Here is a 13,284-nt window from a genome sequence, read left to right as displayed (position 1 = left end):
CAGAGGTTAAGTTACTTGCTCACTGCCACTTGGGTGTTAAGTGACAGAGCCATTAATTTGATACTTGATGAGACCATTAATTTGCTACTGTTGAACTGCTGTGGTATGCAGGTACAAATGACATATGACAATAAAGCTAACCAAGGGAAAGCTATTTGTTTTATTTCCTGCTATTGTTTCTGTGGCTCAGGCCTCACCAAGTTACAGAGTTTTGATGGTAGGGGTCTTGAACTCCACACAAGTGTTCACTAACTGTTGGCTGACTCTAACCTGGAGTGCTTTGATTGCAGAGGGACCAGCTGTGGACTTTGGGAAGATGCACCGCCAGGTGAGTGCAACTCCATTAGCCTACCTTTGGCCCCAGCTGTAGGCAGCTGCCTAGGTTTCCGTGTACCTAGGCAAGTGTTACACTGCTGGGAGAACAGCAGCCAATATAGCTGGTTGGCATTCTGGGCCTGGTTCATTGCCAACTATGTTGTTAACTATACCAGGATGCCAGCATAGTTGCTTTTCCATTAAGGTTAAATCTGCAAGAGCATGCCTTTGCAAGGAGAAACCTAACATGGAGAATGGTTCTGGTCTGACAGGTTTGGCTAGTATGAAGTTCCTTGAATCGTGCCTTGGAAACAGAACAAAGGCAATGGAGGGATATATAAGTATAGAGGAAAAGTTGGGCTTTTATTTTTTGAGTCTACCAAGTGCTCAAAAGGGGCCTTATAGGACTTCCCTGGTGGTCCAGTGGTTAAGACTCTGAGTTTCCGCTGCACGGGTTAGATCCTTGGTCGGGGAAGTTCCACATGCCCCGGCGCCCCCCCCACCCCCCGCAAAACAACTAGTGCGCGAAAACACACAAAAGAGGGCCTTATAGAGGGTGGAAGTCAATGGGATTTTTGCAGATTTCATAACTCCCACTCCCCCACAGTACAGAGCTAGTCAGGATAAACCCTTTGTAGAAGGATAGCTGTAGTTACCTGTGAGAATGCCATGCCTTACAAGGAAACATAGATATGAATTTGCTTTAAAATTATGGGCTTTTTTTTTTTTTTTTTTTTTGGCTGCGCTGCACGGTTTGTGGGATCTTAGTTCCCCAACTAGGGTTCAAACCCGGGCCCTCAGCAGTGAAAGTGCAGTCTTAACCACTGGACCGCCAGGGAATTCCCTGGGCATTCTTTAGCTCATTAATAGAATATAAAAATAGCAATTCATTGAGGGGGCTCTAGATACTAGGCCTAGCTACAACGATAATAATTTATGCTTTAGGTTGACAGTATATATTTGTTGATATCTTACTGATTTTCAGAAGTAAGCGGAGTTGTTGCCTCTTTGGAGCAGTAGATACTGAGTCCCCTTTGTAGTGATATTGTTTTAGAATGCTAATTTTCTAAAAACAGATGCTTCTCAGTTCTAGGCAATCACTTATCACTCAGGGTGATGCTGGAGGTTGTCCAATAGGGCTGACTTAGTTGCTGCTTTCTGTGAAAAGTGATATCTTAGTTCTACAGAAGGAACTGGTGAGGATGTTGGGAGGCAGAGGAGTTATTTATCAAAGCTAGTTTTGTTCTATCAATTGGCTTTGCCTTAAAAGGATTCTCTTAGCTAAATGTTGGGTGCTTTGTGTGAATACCTCAAATGTTCATTGTGAATAGTCTGTAATATATCGGTTCTTTTTTTTTAGATGTTGGGGGTAGGAGTTTATTAATTAATTGATTTTTGCTGTGTTGGCGTCTTCGTTTCTGTGTGAGGGCTTTCTCTAGCTGTGACAAGCGGGGGCCACTCTTCAACGCGGTGCGCGGGCCTCTCACTATCGCGGACTCTCTTGTTGCGGAGCACAGGCTCCAAACGCGCAGGCTCAATAGTTGTGGCTCACGGGCCTAGTTGCTCCGTGGCATGTGGGATCCTCCCAGACCAGGGCTCGACCCCGTGTCCCCTGCATTAGCAGGCAGATTCTCAACCACTGTGCCACCAGGGAAGCCCTATCGGTTCTTAATACAAGTGATATCTAGAGGTCTTTAGTAGTAACAGGCAAGAAAAAAGGTAAGTAATGGGAAATAAAATAATTACTGAGGATATAAAAATTATGATAAATCATAAACGACAGACAGCATTTTGTTTCTGTCTCTACAAAAATGCAGCCTTAGGAGCTGGGATGTTGAACACTGAAATCTTTTTCTTTTTAGGATGACTTGAAAGTAGGGCATCCTTGGCCCTCCTGAAGAGAGGAAATTAGTGGCAAATGGACAGTCTGTGTATGGAGTTATCAGGTAAATGTCCTTATTCATTCCAGCATTGACTATGTGCCAGGCCTGTTTGTTTGTTGGAGCCCATCAGGAAACAATTGGGAGGCAGAATCAACTGTATTTGCCCCTAACAAATCCTACTCAGGGAAGGGCTGAGTAGGATTTTAGTGATTATGGTCTGGAGGCATGTGGGATCTTTGAGATTATCTGTCATTCCATCTGAGGAAACTGGGGGGCGATTGTAAATTCCGTGAGGGACAGGTTAGTGTATCTTACTTTGTTCACAGCTAGATCCCAAGCACAGTGCCCAGCACATGGCAAGAACTCTCTCAGTGTTGGATAAAATGACTGAAGCCATGGGAAAGGGTTTCCTGTTTCCAATTTTTTAAAGGATTTGACAGCAGGGTCTGCAATCAGTGCTCCCAGGCCTCTGTTTTGCAGTTGATGTTCGATTCATGGGGATACCTATATCCATGTCTTCTACCTGGGGTACTTGGGTATCTGAAACAAATAAGAAAACTGTTTCAGGAATCATCCAGCAGTTGTCAGCTGTCCAGGCTAGTGTGATGCCTCGGATGGTGTTACACTGTTGGAAGAGCAAGTGCTGCCTTTATTGAGGTCTGGCTCTAGTACTGTTTTGGCGCTGTGGCTGAGTACCTTTGGGCAACGTTTTGCACCTCTGAGAGTGGAGTAACTCCTCCTGTGGAGTTGGTCCTAGTCTGGGTGCAAACAGGTTTTTTCTATTAGAAAAGGACCCTGCCTTAAGGATAGCCTGTCATTCTTTTCCTCTTCGAATCCTAGATGCCTTTACCTGAGTGAGAAACCTTCCTCCACTGGGACCTCAGATGTCTGACAGCCCTTTGTAACACCAAGATAAGTAATGTATGCAGTGCTTTTGTCATGTAGTTTCTAGTTAACTCACTTCAGCTCAGATGGGTGGTGTGAAATAATAGAAAATATATATATACATACATTTTTTTATGCACACACACACATTGATATATATATATATATATCTGACCCTGGTTTTTGGTACAGCTCCTAAAACCCTTGTGATTTCCTAAGTGATCAGAGCACTAGGAGCATCTTTTGTTCTAATATTTGGTCTTTGAATGTGGCTCCTGACAATGAGCTCCTAAATTCCTTGGAACTTCCTGGGTGATGTATGTCTTTTGTTCTGGTGGGGCTGGTCACCAGAAAGACCAGGCAATGATTAGAGCTTAGAATTGTCTCTCTCTCACACACACACACCCCTCTCAGACACACACTCATTCTCCAGAGTGGGGAGAGGGGTTGGAGATGGAGTTAATGATCATGATGAAGCCTCCATAAAACTTCCAACAGTATGGGGTTCAGAGAACTTAACAGGTTGGTGAACAACACGTTGAGCTGCTGGGAGAGTGGCGTCCCTTCCCACATACCTTGTCCTACACATCTCTTCCATCTGGATGTTCGTTTGTATCCTTTATCGTATCCTTTTATAATAAACAGGTAAACAGTAAGCTGTTTTCCTGAGCTCTTTGAGCCACTCTAGCAAAAATTAGTCAAACCCAGGGAGGAGGCTGTGGCAATCTGACTTACAGCCTTTCTGTCAGAAGTACAGGTTAACAACCTGGACTTGTGTCTGGCATCTGAAGTGGAGAAGGGGCAGTCTTGTGGGACTGTGCCCTTGGCCTCTGGGATCTGAAGTTATCTCTAGGTGTAGACATTGTTAGAATTGAGTTAAATTGCAGGACACCCAGCTGGTGACAAGATTTTCTTGGTGTGGGAAGAACACCCACACATCTGGTGTCAGAAGTACTGAGAGTGTGATCAGAGTGTGAGACTAAAGGAAAAACAGGAGTGAGGTTTTCTTTATAGGTGGGAATACTTAAAATTCTAAAACAATTATGGCAGGACTTCCCTAGTGTCGCAGTGGACAAGAATCTGCCTGTCAATGCAGGGACACAGGTTCGAGCCCTGGTCTGGGAAGATCCCACGTGCTGCGGAGCAACTAAGCCCGTGCGCCACAACTAATGAGCCTGCGCTCTAGAGCCCGCGAGCCACAACTATTGAGCCCCACGTGCCACAACTACTGAAGCCCTCGCGCCTAGAGCCCATGCTCCGCAACAAGAGAAGCCACCACGATGAGAAGCCTGTGCCCCACAACGAAAAGTAGCCCCTGCTCACCGCAACTAGAGAAAGCCCGCACGCAGCAACAAAGACCCAACATGGCCAAAAAAAAAAAATTTATTTAAAAGAAAATTATGGCGAGAACTAGAATTTTAGAGAAGAATGATTACTCTTAAGTCCAAGGCTTGGGACTTCCCTGGCGGTCCAGTGGTTAGGACTTCAGGCTTCCACTGCAAGGGGCTTGGGTTCAATCCCTGGTCAGGGAACTAAGATCTTACAAGCCGTGCAGTGTGGCCAAAAAAAAAAAAAAAAAGTCCAAGACTTAAACTAAGCCCTCGTATTCTAGAGCTCTGCTGTACACTACATGTGGATTTAAATTGACAGATAAAATCCATTTCTCCATATCAGTATTTAGTGACTACCTAGTAGCCAGTTTAGAAGAAGACACTTCCACCAATGCAGGAAGTTTACAGTTGTGTTCTAGAGCAGGAGTTGGCAAACTTGCTGTAAAGGGCCCGATAATATTTTAGGTTTGTGCACCATATAGTATCTGTTGCAACTACTCAACTCTGTAATTGCAGTGTGCAAGCAGCCATAGATAATATGTTAACAAATGAGCATTACTGTGTTTCAGTAAAACTTTATTTAGGGGGCTTCCCTTGTGGCACAGTGGTTAAGAATCCACCTGCCAATGCAGGAGACACAGGTTCAAGCCCTGGTCCGCGAAGATCCCACATACCATGGAGCAATTAAGCCCGCGCGCCTGGAGCCTGTGCTCCACAACAAGAGAAGCCACTGCAGTGAGAAACCCGCGCACCACAATGAAGAGTAGCCCCTGCTCACTGCAACTAGAGAAAGCCCGCGTGCAGCAATGAAGACCCAACACAGCCAAAAATAATAAATAAATAAATTTATTTTTTAAAAAAACTTTATTTAGGGACACTGAAAGTAAAATTTTCAGTGTTGAAAGAAAAAATTCCCCTCAACCATGCTAAGCTTTAGAGCCTTTCAAAAACAGGTGGCAGGCCAGAATTACCAAACTCTGTTTTAGGGAATGAAATTCAGGCCTTGGGAGTTTACAGCTCATTTGTGACAGATTTAGGGCCAGTACCAACATGTGTCCCTGAAAAATTATGTTATCAATACCTTTGCCTTAGAGCAAGCTTTTACCATATGATATTAAACTCCTTTTAGAGGACTGAGGTGACTTTAGTAAATTATCCAGTAGTAGGATAGTCCTTATTTCTTGTGTTTGGTGTTTGTTGTATATACTTTTTAAATGGGTTACTTATAATTGTTTTCTCTTTTAATGTACACCTAAAGAAGAGGCCCTAAGAAAGAATAGCAATCTGGTTTCCAGCAGAAGCTGATCAGACTCAACCCTAGGTAGTGAAATAGAAATGGTCCCAAAGGAAAGAGGAAAATTTTATATATCATGAATAGCCGGGGTTTAAAATCTGGGATCTCAAGTTCCTCTGAGCATACAGATTGCTTTCCTGAGCATGGTAAAGCTACCCAGGTGCAGGGAGGGACCCCTATGTTGCTACGTGAAAAGGGAAAATTCATTTGGTGTTTGTGCCTGTATTCAATACCCCAGGAGGTTTCAGTGGCTTAATCATGCACATTAAAATAATTTAATGGGATTTCCTACTTGATAAGTTAATTGGTCACTTACTACTCCCTGTTGGCTTGATTTCGTTTTTTTAAGATTTCCTATCGAGTCTAAGATGAAGTTACACATGTCAGAGTAGCTTTTTATCCATTCCTTCTCTTTTGCCATCACCCTTTTCCCATGCTGCAATGAAAACTGAAATTGGACTAGCAGATATTGGTCTGTAAATATCCAAGCTGCCACCTCCTGCCATAGATAGCAGTTAGTAAACACAAGTGCCCCTTTTCATTGCTCTGCTCAAGTTTCATGTCCTGTACTATATTAAGAGGGAAAAATAAAGCAGGATGAGTAGGGGGCCCCAAGTATTGAGTGCTATCCCTGGCGCCTGTCAATTTATTTTCCTTCTTTCAGGGTTGAAAGAAACTTGTCAATGAACATTTACATTGAAATTTTGGATTATATCTCGAATTTTAATCAGGAAAACAAAAACCCCAGAGGAATAAATTCTGCAGGCCCCAAAGGGACATAAAAAGGTGGCTCAGTGCCTAGGAGTTCACACAAAAGAAAACAACCTGGTAAGAGCAACTAATTAAGAACCTAAAACAGTGACAGTGGCTCTTGTGAGTCTTGTTGCTTAATTAGGGCTTTATGAACAGCTCCAGTTAATGGACCTGTCAATATTCTCTTGGAAAACAACTTCACTGAATTAACAAATCAACTGTAATACTTAGAATGTCTGCTTAGCAACACCTTTCTCTTTACTGTTATTTAGGAACACTTTTAATGACCCAACATGCTAGGTCATATTTGTCAATTTAGGATCCTAAACCCTGGTTCAAAGGAGCCCCTGTTACTTTAGCTCTCCCTAATCTCCATTATAAGCCCTTTGGGGTGTGAGAACATTTTATACTGCTTTTTAAGGGTGACTTAACTGTTACCTGGGAAAAGGGTGATAAAATGGACCTTGAAATTTATTTCATTTTAGAATAGTTGTAGATTTACAGAAAAGTTGTGAAGATGGTACAAAGAATTCACATGTAGCCTGCACCCAGTTTCTCCTAATGTTAACACATTAGTATAGTACATATGTCACAATTAATAGGCTAATATTGGTACATAATTATTGACTAAAGTTCATGCTTTATTCACATTTCTTTAGTTTTCACCTAATGTCCTTTGTCTGTTCCAGGATCCCATTGACGATATTACATTTAGTCATCATGTCTCCTTAGGCTTCTCTTGGCTGTGACAGCTTCTTAGACTTTCCTTGTTTTTGATTACCTCAAGTTTTGAGTAAGGCATTTTGTAGAGTTTCTCAATTAGTTTGAGTTTTTCTCATAATTAGGATTTTCTCATAATTAGGATTTCAAAATCTTAAGTGATTTTGAAAGGAAGACCACAGTACCATTCTCCTCCCATATCAAGGGTACATACTATCAACATGACTTATTACTATTGATGTTAACCTTGATCATGTGGCTGAGGTCATATTTTCAGGTATTTCCACTGTAAAGTTACCCCCTCTCCCCAGTGCTGTACTCCTTGGAATGAAGTCACTGTGCAGCCCACACTTAAGAAGAGTGGAGTTGTGGTATTCTTTCTTTATAAATATATATATGTATTGGAGTATAGTTGATTTACAATGTTGTGTTTCTGCTGTACAGCAAAGTGAATCAGTTATACATATACATATGTCCACTCTTTTAGATTCTATACCTGTATAGGTCACTACAGAGTATTAAGTAGAGTTCCTTGTGTTATACAGTAGGTTCTTAGTTATCTATTTTATATATAGTAGTATGGAGTTGTGGTATTCTTAAGGGTGAAATGTTTACATCAATTAATTGAAATTCTATAGAAAGTAATTGGTCTCTTCCCTCATTTATTAAATTTATTTCTACAACTATGGACTCATGGATATTCATTTTATGCTTGGGAAATAATCCAGTAATAAACTTAATTTTGTTCAAAGTGTTGGCATCTTTGGCCACTGGGAGCTCTTACAGTTGACTCCTGTGTCCCTTCAATATGCCCCCATCATTGTGCTGTTGTTTTTAAACACTTCTCATTTTATGGCATCATAAGATGCTCCAGGTTCATCTTATATCTTTCCTGTCCCAGAGTTAGCCATTTATCTAAGGAGTCATGGTTCCTTTATTGGAGAATGGTATTAAGGAACCAAGATCTGGGTGCTAGATGTGCTCTAGATACTGAAGTGTTATTGCTTCTAGGTCCTGTCAGCTACATGGTGCTTCTATGAACATTGGGGTTCTTGTATCTTCATTTTATTTATTGGCTGCGTTGGGTCTTTGTTGCTGCACACAGGCTTTCTCTAGTTGCTGTGAGCGGGGGCTACTCTTTGTTGTGGTGTGCGGGCTTCTCATTGCAGAGCACGGGCTCTAGGTGCGCAGGCTCAGTAGTTGTGGTGCACGGGCTTAGTTGCTCTGCGGCATGTGGGATCTTCCCAGACCAGGGATCCAACCCATGTCCCCTGCATTGACAGGTGGACTCTTGACCACTGTGCCACAAGGGAAGTCCCACTTGTATCTTTTCAAATTAGAGTTTTCTCCAGATATATCCCCAGGATTCCTGGATCATATGGCAACTCTAGTTTTTTAAGGAACCTCCATACTGTTTTCCATAGTGGCTGCACTGATTTACATTCCCACCAACAGTATAGGAGGGTTCCCTTTTCTCCACACACTCTCCAGCATCTGTTATTTGCAGACTTTTTAATGATGGCCCTTCTGACTGGTGGGAAGTGATACCTCATTGTAGTTTTGATTTGCATTTCTCTGATAATTAGTGATGTCAAGCATCTTCATGTGCTTATTGACCATCTGTATGTCTTTAGAGAAATGTCTTATCTAGATCTTCTACCCAGTTTTTGATTGGGTTGTTTGTTTTTTTGATACTGAGTTGTACAAGCTGTTTGTATATTTTAGAAATTAAGCCCTTGTCCGTAGCATCATTTGCAAATATTTTTTCCTATTCTGTAGGTTGCCTTTTCATTTTGTTTATGGTTTCCTTTGTTGTGCAAAAGCTTAAAAGTTTGATTAGGTTCCATTTTAAATTTTTGCTTTTATTTCTGTTGCCTTGGGAGACTGACCTAAGAAAACACTGCTATGATTTATGAACATTCCATTTTTAGTACTCAACATGTCTTAGTCTATGGTCTTTGTTTATTCTCTTTCATTTAGAATACTGGTTGAGGCTGTTGTCTTTTATAGTAGATGCTGTATTCCCCAAATGACTTGATTTTTTTTACCCTATGAGCTCACAGAAGAGGATGGGAATTTTGTATCAGCTGGTGGTAGAAGGGAGGAGCCAAGCCCAGGCCCTAGTGTACTAATGAATTGAAGGAAACTAGAGATGTCCTCAAGGCACAGAGCCTGTGAGTTAGAATCTGGACTACACCAGAATGGCAGATGGTAGAACTCCCTCTTCTTCCCCTCAGTTGTAATTCTCTAGAGGAGAACTCCAGGAGCTAATGGTTACAGTATGTTGGCCACCCCAGGAGAGTTCTTTGCCAGCCTATGGCACAACCTCTACTCCCATGGCACTCTACCCTTTTCTACACTGGGCTTCCATTTCTTGGCCCTGTATAGTAGGGCCCAATCATGATCCAGGGGACTCTTCATAGTTTCTCACATCCCTAACCTCCCTCTTATTTGTGTATATAATATCTCCCGGGCTGAGTTAGAGGAAGATGAGTAAATAACCTATGCTATTGACTCATCTTGTCAGAGGACTAGTCATTTAACTCATACCCTTTTTATGGCTTTACAGCTTTTATGAACTGAACTCTGCTAGACATTGGGGATACATGATGAACAAGACACAGTGTAGCCCTCTCATGTTTACCACCCTCAGATTTTATTCTTGATATGCTGGTTTCTTTCAGTCCTTTTGCATCTAGGTCTCTGCACATGCTGTTTCCCTTTCCCATTCCATCTTCCTTTTCCACTTTGTCTACTATGAGATCTCAGCCCAGGCAGCACTTAAGCAGAGAAGCCACCCTCCCTGACTGAGCACCCATTTTATGTGTCATTGTACCATGTTTTACTGTGGAGCTAGATAGCCCCATGCCGTGTAACAGTCCTTTGAAAGATATTATTCACCAGTTTTTACAGGTTTACCTCACTCCCATATAGCCAAGCAGCCTCAATTCTACTGACAGCTGACTAAAGAGCCTCAACTGGTAAATATTAGTATCAGTGTGTCATTAGGTACCCAATACAGAGTAAGGCCATAGGCATATCCTACTTTTTAACAATACCCCAGTAAGTAAGGATAATAACAGTGCTGGTTTGGTTTTGTTTAATTTTGAAAAGAAAAATCATGGAAACAAAGATGTTGGGTTTCCAAATCATTTGCTGGTGGACTCTAAAGATATAACAGTGCCTAACTATTTGAAACTAAATTTAGCTTCAAAGTGTTCTATGAAAATAATGGAATTGCAGAGGATTTGTTGTTCAAAGTTGAGACATCTTTTAACTAAAACGTGTGGCCTTTTAAACTTTTTTTGATAATCTGTAAGTGCCTTTATGTTGAAGAAAATTTTTGAAACATCTTTCTAAATTATAACTTGTAGAACCTCTCTTACTAGCAGTCATTGCACTGACAAGTAGGTGCCAGGATAAAACTTATAACCATATTTAAATGGATAATTTTAACATGTTTACTCTGGAGCTCTATAAAAGTGAATAATCTTTGATTCTATGTCATTTTAGTATATTTATGTAAATACACTTCAGGACACAGAATACGGAGAATATTTACTGCCTGTTGACCATGGGCCAAAACTGCTAAATTCATTCTATACATCTCTTAATCCTCTCAACAGCCCTACAAGGTGCATGCTGTTATTTGCCCAAGGTCACACAGCTGGTCCAGGAACTATGGTGGTGGTCACTGAATCTGACTTCAAAACTGGTGATTGGTTTGGGGCTTTCATGTATAGTTCCCTTCCAACTAATTCTCATAAATAGCTTCAATCATCAACCTCATTCAGCCTAACAGAGACTCCTGGGTGCTATGAGAGGAAGTATGAAGTACATGGAGACTTCTTTTATTTTATTTTATTTTATTTATTTATTGGCCGCACTGCGTGGCATATGGGATCTTAGTTCCCCGACCAGGGATCGAACCTGTGCCCCCTGCATTAGAAGCTCAGAGTCTTAACCACTGGACTGCCAGGGAAGTCCCTAATGGAGACTCCTTTTAAAAGCAAGGGTAAAGGCTATGTCTGTATATGTTCTATGTATGTTAACAGCAAAAGGAAGCTTCCTCAAGCTACAGCAATAGTGGCCAAGATGCCGATGGCCTGAAACAAGGTATTTGGCATTTGTTATGTGTAAGAGACTAGAAGCAAGAAAAGCATTTCAGTAGTCCCTGAAAGATGTCACACATCCCCACCCCTAGCTTTGCTCTTTGGTAGGGTTTATCATATTTTATTAAAATTCTCCAGTGCCTGTGCTACTAAACTCTGGGCTCAATGAGAGGGTCAGAATAAGAATTTCAAGACATTTAAAAATTCCTCAAGAATTTATGTTTTTAGAGGATGGGAGTTGGATTCTCTTTTCTGTTTCACATATATAGTGGAATATAACTGCTAAATTAGGGACATAAAGACCTTAATAGATAAACCATTATATAAAAATATAACATTATTCCTAGATTATTTTAAGAATACATCAAAAATATTTGCAATTAATTGATCTCAATAAAAGATACATATTATCCCAACATGCTAAAATGGCATTTACTAAAATTGCTGAGAGTCAGGATTCCAAGCCTGGTAAAATGTATCTTATTCTGAAAGCCTGTGTGATGCTTAATAGGGGAACCCTAGAACTGTTCCGATTAAAACAGAAAGCTTTGTTCAAGGGTACTATCAAAGGCAAAGAGGTATGAGAAGAAAATGTATAAATGGGGAAAAAGGTAAAAATCAGTTGTTTTTTTTTGAAAAAAAAATCTACTAAAAAAAAACCCTTAGTAGTTCAAACAAGTATTAAAATTCTGTGGGTTAATTGGGCTCTGCTGGGTGGTTGTGTTGTTACACATGGATTTGTCTGGGGCTACTGCCATCTGGAGGCTTCACTTTGGCTGGCAGATGCCACTGGCTGTCACCTGGGAGCTCAGCTGGGGCTGTTGACTGAAGCACCTCGATTCTTTTGATGTGGTCTCACAGCATGGCACTTGACTTCCAAGTGGATGAAAGTAGATCTTAAAATCACTTCTGTGTTCTATTGTTAAAAGCCAATTACAGGGCCCTTACAGAGGGCAGGTAAGGGGGAAATTGATGCTATTGTTTCATAAGTGCGGAAAAGGATTATTTGTGGCAATCTTTAATTCACAAGCGTATGTGTGTGTGTGTGTGTGTGTGTGTGTATAAATGTTTATGTTTATAGGAAATCCTTAAAGTACACAAATGGTTGATAGTGGTTGCCTTTATGTAAAGGAGTAGTGGTTGGGGAAAACTCTTTGTTGTGTGCTTTGAATTTTATTATATGTATTCCTTATTCAAAAAAATTTTTTTCATTTATTTTTGCCCTCGCTGCTACATGGCTTGTGGGATCTCCCTGACCAGGGATCGAACCCAGGACCCCTGCAGTGGAAATGTGGAGTCCTAACCACTGGACCACCAGGGAATACCCCCAAAACCCTTTTTTAAGCCCACTTCCCCTCCCTTGCCACTGCTAAAAAAGAGCCACTGGTTAACAGTTTTCTGTTTTTAAATAGCCTAAGGTATTGAAATGGCCTGGTTCCAGGGCATTTAATCTATTTAAGAAGTAGATGGTGGACTGCCAGGAGATTCTGAGACCACAGCTTTGCTGAAGGCAATCCAATATAATGCTTTAAAGCTCTGGGTTTGGATTTATTTAGAACGGAGTTCAAATCCTGGCTACATGACCTTAGGCAAGCTTTCTTAATCTCTTATGTAAAACAAGAGTAATGGTACTTTACTCTCAGAATTATAATGCATTGTCAGCTACTTAGTGGTGTCAAAATATATGTCCTCAATCAATAGGACTCTTCTGCTCAAAACTTTGAAAGGTATTCATTATTAGCTCAAATGTAGACTGTATCCTGGTGTTTAAAGCCTTATTTCAAACTTGTCACTTAGACCTTTCAAAGTCTCAGCACAAATACTTGCTTCGTAGCCTCTTCATCATCCCTGGTGTACCACACCCACTGCCAAGAAACCCAAATGTGAATAGAGCTCTTGATCCATCTCTTCTCATAGCTAGGCCCACCTTGAGGCCAGACTCCTTGTCCAATCTTGATCTGACTGGGATCCTCAAGAGCTGGTAATCTGTC

At 41.2% G+C, this 13,284-nt stretch overlaps 1 protein-coding gene and 1 non-coding gene across 5 annotated transcripts in view; both read left to right on the top strand.

Moving 5' to 3' along the window:
• Positions 1 to 290: 290 nt before the first annotated feature.
• Positions 291 to 13,284, top strand: part of MATR3 (matrin 3) — a 45,096-nt gene continuing 32,102 nt past the window's right edge. For 3 of the 4 annotated variants that reach the window (XM_049708070.1, XM_049708068.1, XM_049708064.1), the window contains exons 1-3: positions 291 to 328; positions 2,178 to 2,261; positions 3,039 to 3,119. The gene's annotated coding sequence lies outside the window, so the exon portion shown is untranslated. Of the gene's footprint in view, positions 329 to 2,177; positions 2,262 to 3,038; positions 3,120 to 6,372; positions 6,537 to 13,284 lie in introns of those variants that run through there. The other variant, XM_049708066.1, reaches the window with a different exon arrangement.
• Positions 2,772 to 2,971, top strand: LOC117196787 (small nucleolar RNA SNORA74). The gene has a single exon (XR_004477154.1). It is a non-coding gene; the product is annotated as a small nucleolar RNA SNORA74 (small nucleolar RNA).

The sequence above is a fragment of the Orcinus orca genome, chromosome 3, assembly GCF_937001465.1.
Source record: "Orcinus orca chromosome 3, mOrcOrc1.1, whole genome shotgun sequence".
Lineage (NCBI taxonomy): Eukaryota > Metazoa > Chordata > Mammalia > Artiodactyla > Delphinidae > Orcinus > Orcinus orca.
Note: the sequence above shows the minus strand (reverse complement) of the source record. Positions and strands in the feature narration are given on the sequence as shown.